The following is an 11320-nucleotide window of genomic DNA, read 5'->3' on the forward strand; positions in this document are numbered from 1 at the left end:
TTTTCCTGATTACGACAAAGAGCACACGGCGGGTATGACTGGTCAGCAGAGGATGCTCACTCCTCCATGGCACCTGTTCTTACCTCTATCTTTTTTTAGGTCTGTGTTGCTCTGCTTTGAATTTGTATTTCGTTTTATGGATTTTTTAGATGGTTGACGGTTTGTTATTGTCATTTTTCGACATAAAATAGTTCACAATGGAATTAAACTCTGTCATATGAACCACATAAATAATGCGTAATGATCGGGGGAAAGTATTTTAACAGGCACGTAGCATTTGGGGGAGCAAGAGAGGGGGGCTGCCGCCGTTTCGGTGCAGCAAATACATGTATCTTTCTTAAATTTACATATAATAAATAATCATTGCCTTCCCCCTTACTTGTTTGGGTCCATATACAAAAAATGAGGAAAATAAGGAAACGAACAGTGAAACAGTAAGTTATAGATTTTGGGAATGTCTTCTTTTCGTTTTCCTCTTTGTCAAGGATCTTGAGTCTTCTCCCTCTTTCGAAAACGATGCTACGTGGCTGTTTAAGTTAAAATATCCCTCTAGTACGATATGAACGTCTTGTTGATCACAAGGTGGCCTCCATGTGGTTGAACATGTAGCTTTGTAGAATATCTACCTTTTCCTTTTCTGCGACAACTTTGAGGTCTTTCTCCTTAGAACTGTAGAAAAGAACACCGTCTCTTACTTTAGACTTTACAATCTCTCCGAAACTTCTTCTCTTGGTCTCCGACTTTCTGATTCCTTTTGGATAAATTCCTCTTTGTATGTAATTTTTTTACCTCCAGAACGCGTTTGTTTTCTATCGTTTCGGAGAGCACAATGACAGACTTGGGTTATTGCTGCAGTCAAGAGTCGCATGTATCTCTTTGATTTCTCTGCAGGACCGAAACCAGTATAGGATGGTTAATACTTCTTCCCCTTTGATATTGACAATTTAAATTAACCGTAGTCCCTGCAACTCTTATGATTAAGCGCAATTCTCTTCAGAGGACGTTATGTTTTTTTCCATAGAGAGAGAAAACTTTTTTTGGAGTAGGAGGGGTTGAGAATTAGGGAAAAAAGAGTCAAAACTCTCAGAAATATTGTAACAAATTGTAAAAAAAAAAAAAAAAAAAAGACGAATAAAAGCTAAAAATTAATAGGTCATCTGGCATATACATTGCATCCTAGTTATTTCATTATAAAAGTGATGAAAATAATGGTTATCTGTACGAGTTAGTTTTTTCACACCACCCCCCCCCCCCCCCAAAAAAAAAATAGCCAACGAACAAAATCACAAAAATGCCCCCCCCCCCTTCCCAATACAACAGAATGACTGAAACAAAGCACATTAAACAAACTAAAACCACCATCCCAACCCCTTTTTAAAAACATGACATGACTTGGGTGTGTATAATACACGTATATCTATCTGACGCATCTAACATTTCCTGAATAATACATCATTGAATTTTAGGATTATAAAGAAAAATATGGGAATTGCCTGAATTTTTTTATTGAAAAAATCATGGTTTATGATATAAGTTCATTTGATATATACTTTTATGTTGTTGAATTTTGAACCGGTTTTCCGATCAAAATTCAACGACGCAGTTCAATTTTCAACGGATTAGCCTTCTGTCTCATTATTCAACGTTGAAAAATGAACCACCGGGTCAGAATTCTTCGTTACACCGGCGCTAAGTGAAATGTCAAAGTCCTGAATCATCGTGTTCCTATCCTACGCAGACGGTCGATACGTGTTGAAACACATTGGTAAAGCAACTGCCACACTGAAGACATATTCCCGAAGGTAAAGTTGGAAAACCCCATAACTTGACAACGAATTTACAGAGTTCTAGCTATTTCATGTATGTTGGATGGTATTTTCCAAATAGCAAAAGGGGGTCCCCCTTCCTGCGTTTATTGTGTTAACTAGGGAGAAGTTGGGGTCAGAAAGCAGAAGACGTCTGGAGTCGATGTGGAAGTTTGTTACAGCTGCTTTGACAGTTTTATTCTAGAGATCCTTAGAGGGGAAAATAACAACTTAAATAAAACAAGAGATGTTGAGTGAGATTGTATCTAGACAAAATATTGATATACAAATTGTTTGTGCTCCGGTGAGTTGATGTAGGAAAAGAGTCAATGAAGAAAAATCTTCTTAGTAAGGGTTTGGATGTCCAGATTACATAGGTGGCCTAAGAATTATAATTTTCTTTTGTTCATTTCAGATGTTATTGGGAAAAGCCCAAGTTGTGATTTGCATATGTCGGATCTGGTACTCTTTGGGAGGCCAATTGCATGTTTAAAATAAAATTCTGAACAGTGTTCAGATCTTTCAGTCTTTCATGCGTTTGTCGTACCAAAGTTCACATCCATACACGATGGAGGTGTAAAACCCGGATATGGTATCTTCGTTGAAATGTTCACGTATTTTAAAGCTGAACACCGCTAGTAAATAGGCACTGTCTGCCATATGTCTCTCTCACCGCCGTTATCCCTACAACCCATGTATAAGCTACAGACCTGTTAGCGGTTTAAAGTATTTTGCTGTAGAGGTCTCATGTGTGGACCTTCATCTTGCCTCGCTGTGTTACTCAATCGCGATGAAATTATCAACTTTTACGCACTTTTTTCAGGCCAGAAGAATATTAACATCAAATAGTAATACTACATGTCGGCCACGAGTTTCGGGTGTGCAATCGGGTGTAACGAAATCGAAGGGTTTATATACCAGGTACCTGTGTGACTGTGCCTATTTACGAGTGGTGTTCAGCTTTAAGACAATGTTGGCTCTCTCGGTATGGAAAAGTTTGGAATGAAGGTGAATTCCAATGTGATTTTATGTCTGGGACAGGTAGACAGGCTCTGTACCTAAAAGCCATGTAGCAGGCGAATCATAGAGTAAACCGGAGAACACTTGACTTGCCTGCATTTAACTTGAATCTCCAATTTAGAGAGTATTTAAATGATGAGGGGTTAGAATATTCTGGTTGGCTGCAGGGCTTTAAGGTATGCAGAAGATATCGTCCGCAAGGGTAGGGTTATAACTAGTGATACTGTAAATACCCATATTCGGACTCTGGTTTTAGATTTCTTGAAGCAGGTCGTTAATAAAATTTAAGTACAGAAGTGTTGAAAATATTCCGCCTTGACAAACTCCTTGCGAAGCAGGAAACCAGGAGGAGCTTAATTGGTTTACTAGATTCTAGATTACTAGATACTGGTTTAATAGAACATGAGGTATTGGTGTGACAGTCGTAACAGACGTCCTGAAACTTCTAGGCGATGTAACTTTTACATTAGGTCATGCCTCCAGACTGTGTCGATATCTTTCTGTTCATCTAGGAAAGCGACATATACGGGACTTCCAAGTTCGAAGCTGTGAAGCTGTGACAAATAGTTTCTTGTAAGTTAAAGGATGCCGTGAGGCGATCTAGCTTCGGCTAAAATACCTGCTGTTGAGGGTTTGGGAAAACAGTAAGACGGCTCGATGGTCGTGACCATTTGGAGACTATTTTGGTCTCCTCTAGAAGAGCGCCTTATGAACATATAGGAAAATACCAAATTTTAAAAGATAAAATATACTAATTTTTCTTCATTATGTAAAGTTTATAACATAACAAATCAGATCTTAAAATTTTGGATAGATCTTATGGTTAGTTTATTTACTGACCAGCCTCCTTAATTTTCAATAGAAATACTTATATCGTCAAAAAATATAGTTGTGTCTGAAATAAAAAACAAAATCTATTGGTTTTTTTGTTAATAAAAATGGATATTTTGTATTCATTCAGAATAATATATACAGTATAAGTTAGTTCAGCGTTCGATAACTTTGCATTGTAGCTAAAACACAAATAGTAAACTTTAAAGACAAATAGTATTGTTATCTTATGTTTAATGTGGATCATTGCCGACAAACACATCAAAAGACTTCAGATGATATTTTAAAATATACGTACACCGTACGTGCTAGCACTATTTGACTGCATGAATCCAGTATATTTTATAACCACCTATATCCAGCTACATCGGATAATGTCTGATTTGAATGTTGAATATTTCAACGCACATTTTGCAATAAAAAACACCGAAGTTGAAAGCAAGTTGACCTGGACATAATCGGTAGATGGGCCAATCATTGGCTAGTAATATTTAATCCTTCAATAACTGAGAGCCTTCTTATTTCTTATATGAAAAGCATCCCTCATTCCACCTTACTATATACTAAGTATTGCAATGGAAATCCCATCCAGGAAGCAGAATCCCATGAACATCTTGGATTAACCTTTTTAATGAAATGTCATTTGAATGATCATTTGGATACCATTATTGCAAAGGCATCAAGACTCAACATACTCTGGAAAAACAAGTATTTACTCAATCGTAGATCCCAGGAATTACTAGTATCATGGTATTTTTCTTATGTTCGCCCACTACTCGAATATGCGGACATCATTTGGAAACATATACGCCATTAGACTAATCAAGGAAAACCGAAAATATCCACATTGAGGCTACTGCACTGCTACTCAGATTTCAGATATAGTACATTTCATTACTGTAACAAATATTCATTTCTACCATCTACAGTCATACTTTTGAATAATCTGCCACTACATATACAACAAAACCACTAATATCCAACTTAAAACGCGTCCTCCTATTTCATTTTCACGCTATACCCTTTTGCTTTTATTCTGGTTCTCGTATAGGTCAAAGGATATATGTGTACATATATTATGAATTTGATCAATACATGTAATTCATATTAATTTTTATAAACATAAACTTGAAATATTTAAATAAGAAGGCTTAGAACATTATTAAGTTTGCTAATTCAAATACAAGAAAAGTTGTGTCTGAAAACCTGTTTGAAGAGAAATGGTCTTCAATTCTGCAAGCTGTTTCATGGACCAGTAAATGTCATTTTTGCTATCTTCTGAATGACGAGGATTGAAGCCATTGTGGATCCATGTGGTAGAGGGGAGGTTGCTGTTACATTATCTTCTATCACCTGTTCTACCTGAGGCTTTGATAGGTTTAGAGTGCTAAGTGGTGTTGGTTTCTGATTGACTGACCTTGGCATCTTCCATTTATTTCATGCTAATGTACAGCTCAGTTCATTTCCTTGGGATGGTGAAAAGACACCATTGCATATTGTAAAAAGCAGCCCATCAATATTGCTACATGCTTGAGCCAATCAACAGTAATGAGATAAGATGAAAATGATTGTTAAGTTGTTTCAAAATGCATACAAATTCAACGACTTGAATTGCTATATGACAGGAGAGATTATAAACTCTCATATAGGGACGATAAAAGGGTGGTTTCACATTATTTGATGGACCCAAGTAAGTAAGTAAATAAGTAACTTTGTTGAACGGCGTATTTTCTTTGAACTGCGTAAGTGTGGGGTCACGTACTGTTTTCAAGGATATCGCAAATGAGATCATCTTTTTTCTTCTTCTAACTATCGATGCCTAGATCTGTTATTATTTTTTTCAAAATGCTAATCTTTGTTTTCTTAAAATGCTCCCGCGTCGCCGTACTTGTTTGACACGTATGGTAACTATTAACTTGGCAACGAAAAACAGGAATCTACTTTAAATATTTAAAATATTATGAAGAAAATATATTTTCTATTTTAAACGATTGTATGGTTAGTTTATTTAGCAAAAATTGTACTTAAAATGTTACATATACTTCATACATTTCCCACGCGGTTTGCTTCACTGTCGTATCCACTCTGAAGTAGTTCTGCGCATGTCTGCATATATTACTAATGGGTTCTATTGCGAATAACAAAAAATTCACAGTCGTCCGAGCAGTATGAGTTATGGAAGCTTTTTTTTTTTACTTTATCATTTATAAATTTTATTTTCAGTTTACTTTCTATAATACGATACATGTACTTTAAATGCGTTTATTTACAACCAGGGACATGTTATCAACTATCGAAAGTCTCGCGTGACGCGTTTTCAAAGGTTGTTTTATGCATCCGTTTTTTTATTCCATTGAAAACAACAACATGATACCCCTTACAAAAAAATATGTGTTATTTTACTTCATTCCCGTATATGATTATAATTACGATGATTAAGTACTCACAACCCGAAATGTCGTTTCCACAATGACGTTTAAATCGGGTATTTATTTTCCTTTTATCTTATTCAGTTTAGAACATGACGACTAACCAAATCTTCAAACTTATCATACGAAAGACCCGTTAGATTAGTTATAGTTACCGTTTACTTTTCTATTGGTTTGCTTTAGATACCCGATGACAATTTTGAAACGCCAACGAGGGGCAACGCCCCGAGTGGGCGCTTCAAAATGTCATCGGGTATCTAAAGCAAACCAATAGAAAAGTATATCGGTAACTTGCTTGTACCATAGCTACGCCAAAATGTTGTTACTAAATATAGCGGGTCAGAGAGAGAGAGAGAGAGAGAGAGAGAGAGAGAGATTTTATTATTTTGCGTAACAATCATAAATACAATCAATTTCTTTTTTAATTTTCTCAAGACATTCACATTAGTTACTAGTATTTTTCTGACCTATATAACAAATAAGACAAAGAAGCCGATGTTTACAATTGCCAATCAATTTGTCACGCACGATTAAACTGGCCCTGAGGTATCGCACAAAAAGACACGTGTTCGGGTGGTTATTATTTGGTATCAGGCGGGGGTAGAGGAGCATGAGATTATGGCCCGCACGGGTCACTGTTCCATCGAATCTGTTCGCCAATACAAAAGGGCGTCAGACAACATGATGAAAGAAGTGTCCGCCGTGTTAGAACCTAAGCGCTTCAGGAAAAGTGATGAGCCTACCTCTACGATAACTACAACTTCCCTTGATTCACCCCGCTCCATGGATGTTGACAACTCAGCCACTAGACCAATATTCACCAACTGCACATTTAACTTCGGTGGATTTTAAGATGATGGTTATTCAAGTAATATGTGTTCGTAATAATTACATTGTGAACGATTTGTTATACTTAGAGAAAGGGAGAGAGAGAGAGAGGGAGATAGAGGGGGAAATATAATTAATTTTGAGTTTTGTTCTTGTGCCATAAAACGGTTGAGAGAGAGAGAGAGAGTATATATTGAATTATTTATTCAACTTTATTAATTCTCAGTTATTCTTATTTCTGTACAGTAATAAAGAGTAATCATTCATGATTGTGGTTTTTTTCCGTAGACTATAAGAGGGCGGAGCTTCAAGCTCTCTTATAGGTGTATATACCCGCTATAGAGAACTGTGGGTTTGCCATATATACACCACGTTTTTAAACAAAGAAAACGTGGTGTATACACCGACAGCTATGGTACAATAATAATTATTCTCGTCACACATGTTTAATGTCTTTCTAAAATCAAGTTTCTTAGAGAAACTTTGCAATATTCTTTCCCTTAAAGTAAATCTAGGATTTCACTTTGGTACATTTCTGAGGAAACTTTTCTGAGTTTAGACCTTTCAACTTCATGCCCCGTTCGCAAGAGGTTATCTTTCAAATAAGAAATACAACACTTGACCAAATCTGGAACAAGCACACCTTGTTGTATGAAAATGTCTACACATGATGAACGTGAAATAATACGCAAAGAGTTGGACTCTTTGTGGCAAATGATGCACGTCGCCTTAGTTTCAAAACTTTTTCCAACACACATAACGGGAAGAGCGATAGTTGCAGATGTAGAGGGATTTTCTACGTGAGGGTTGAACTTTTTCATCACTGGCCGTACGTTTAACTAAACTCCTTTTTGTATTTACAGCTACACCCGTTGAATTAGGGTACGTACCTAATGGCAAGGGGGCGGAAACCCTAACCAACCCAACCCCCTTTTTTTATTCTGAAAAACTTTCTCCTACATTTTTGACATATAATATGTCGCCAATGCACACGGAAGGATTTGAAATTTTACTCGATGGATCATAGAAATTATTCTTCTTTGTACGATTCCTATTCAGGTATAACGAACAATCCATCAGAAAGTATCAACGCAGTCCTTAAAAGGATGACTAATTGGCAAGAGTTTCCAGTGGACAGTGTTTACTATGTAGAAATCCAACAAGGAAGAGCAGGGCTGGAAAACTACCAACTGAAAAGTAAATTCAAAGAAGCTAGACTGGACAAAGATGAAATATGAATCACACACAAAATAGTCGCTCCAGACGAGATCATTCAGTATGAGAAGTCCTCAATTACAGACGTTGACGCCAAACCATCATCGTCTCATGCTTTGACGACACCGGTCCCGAGTCTTGATGAACATGAAGATTCAAATAACACAGCCGACGATCTCACACTATCAACTGACACAGACGAATCAGATAATACAAGTTTATCATCCCCAGTACCATTGCCAGAAGAAACAATGTCAACATCACACAAGAACAGACATGAGTCTAAAATCCATGCCCAGATACGAGTATGTACTAGACAACAAAGGCGTGACACACGTACCCGAATGTGAAGCATATATAGCATATATAGTATTCACCTTATCGAAAAGGAGTTGAAAGAGAAGTAACAAAAAGTCGGGACGAGAAAACAACGAACAAATGATGATGATGATATAGTGATCCGCCCAGCTCCAGGCTCTGTGCTTGAATATAACGCCATTTAATCCATCTGTAAGATGCCAAAATCAAAAAAGAAACTGAAATTTGACTAGCAATAATCAACAACTAAAACTGATGATCGGCCAATAACTCTAACGACAGGAAATAAAAAATACGATAGGTCACTTCAAGTCCAGCAATCTGACCAAAAACAATTGCCAGCAAAAAAGAAAAATACCAGAGAGTCCAACAGAGAATGAATGGATTGGACAACTGACAGAAGAATACAAGGAAATGTTTTTTTACAAAGAAAGAATTATGTTCCGACATCATGAATCATGTTCAGACGATATTGAAAAAAGACTTTCCAGACATTCAACGACTACAAGCAACCTAGAAAACACCAGTGTGGGAGGAAAAAATCGACAGGTAAAAATGTCATTTTAAATTTCAGAGGGCAACTTAATCCGCGGCGCAAATCCAACCTTAATGGAAAATTACACTGGTTCGCATCAGCCAAAGTCGATGGTCAGATTTATGTCCTTGACAGCCTTTTTAATGGTTGGCTGTCCCATCATTACAAATACCGTTGGATAGTATATGTGGTGGGGATTTCAAGCAATTGGCGATATGAGTTCCATCCATACAGCAACAGACAAAGAGCGTAGGTTGCGGTTTATTTGCCATCGCCAACCTCGTTCAGTTTTGCATCAGCTACTATGTAGGAAAACAGCTCATAAAGTTTGAATAGGAGTACCTCAGAGAGCATTTGGTTTCATGTCTGGAAAACGGTCGCTTTACGCCTTATCAACGACTGGAAACCACAGCCAACTTAAATAAGAAAAAAAAATGGTAAACATAAGCGTTCGAAATGCAACCTTCCAAATCTGATGCTGGAGATGATTGGGTGTGAAGTGGGGAAGAACATTTGCGATAAATGGAGACATTTGGATTGTGCAGATGTGGAAAAGATTCCGACTTTTACTGCACACCACACAGACCAACCCAATGAGTGTCACGTATAGTTATAATTTTGTAAAAAAAAAAATGTAAAAACAAAAATACAAAACCAAAAAAAAAGAGAAAAGAATAAACAAAAGCAAAACAATTTAATATGGACCCAGGGTAGAACCACGTCCACCTCGTTTGATCTGGAAATATACATGGGTGTGGCTAAGAGTTCTACGTTCAATCTAAAATATATAAAAATAATTTTATTTAGTAGATAAATTATATTTAACGTAGTTTCTTTGATTTCATACTAGATAAAATTTCTAAATGAAATTCATTGCAATACCGTATGAAATACCCCGATGTATGATCAAATTACTACTCGTTATCATAATACATGATGTATTTATTTTCAGTGTCACAATCTTCATCACGTTTTTGAATAATCATCATTATTCTGATAGAGACGTCAAAAAAGAGTATTAAAAATGCAAATAAATCATAAATGTAGTGAACATTTATTCTTTTAAATCAAATTTTTATAGATTACATTGGCGGATCCAGAGGGGGGGTTCCGGGGGTCGGAACCCCCCCTTTCTCTGGGACATAATTTTTTTTTTTTGAAAACTTGTAATGCCTATTTAAAGGCAATTGTCCCCATTTATAATATAAATACTGTAATTATTTCAAATAAATGCTTTTAAAATTGCTAATTTAAATAATTTTTTACACCGCACCGTAATTTACATGTACATGTATTTCTTATGTGAAAAAACCCTAACGATTTTTTTTATCGAAAAAGGTACTCCCCATCAGCATCCGGTGCTCACATCTTTGAGTAAACATGTGGAAAATTAAAAAAAAAAAATTAACTAAGCAGTGTCGCTAAAACCACAGATTTATAATAACATCTCTAACATCTACAATGTATTGTCTACTCTATTTCTATAAAAAATGGATTATAGTTAATTTTATGCAAGTTATGCTATTTTTCTGGAATGCTAGCTATACCGTACCTTCATACCCACATGAAACACAAAAGAAAGCCCTTTTTTGTTTTGTTTCCAAGAATCGGAAATTATGTTACAAAATACCGTGTAAGGGGTTTATATATATAAACCATTATGAAAATGCACAATTTTTCAAAACTTTCCTGAATAAGATCGCATCTGTACTAGTGCCGGGTGATGTGGCGCACCCATTATACAGAGGTCACATCAAGTTCCCTGGGACGACTATTGCTTGTACAATTGTATTTCACATGTTCCATCCATTCAGCAGATAAACTATCCCCATTTTTGTCATATCCTATCAATTAGACCTTTATTTTAGAAGGCAACCGATAGAAATCAAAGTCAATAAATAGTTCAGAATTTAACCATCAAAGACATACATTTTTTTTACCAAAAAATTATTTTTTTTATATAGCTTGTCGTAATAAGTCTAAATTATTTTTGGTTTCTTACTGTTTCTTTCTATTAAGCATAGCATAGACGCACGTTCTCATTGCTGGAAACTTGGTTTTTTTTTAAAGGCTGGAAATTATGCAAATCTCCAAAACGCTCAATAATGCCGTGCACTCTGATATTAAAATAGATGTGAAATAGATATTGATGAGATACATGTTCATTAAATTTACGCACGGAAAACGTTCAAAAGGCCTTGTTTATTGACAAATAATGTATTTTGCACGTATTGATTTTCATCAATTGGAACCCCCCCTTTTCAAAATTGCTGGATCCGCCTCTGGATTATATCAGGTCATTCGGACTTTATGCGGAATACAAAATGTATCACTAAACG

This window comes from Crassostrea angulata, chromosome 3 (assembly GCF_025612915.1).
Source record: "Crassostrea angulata isolate pt1a10 chromosome 3, ASM2561291v2, whole genome shotgun sequence".
Lineage (NCBI taxonomy): Eukaryota > Metazoa > Mollusca > Bivalvia > Ostreida > Ostreidae > Magallana > Magallana angulata.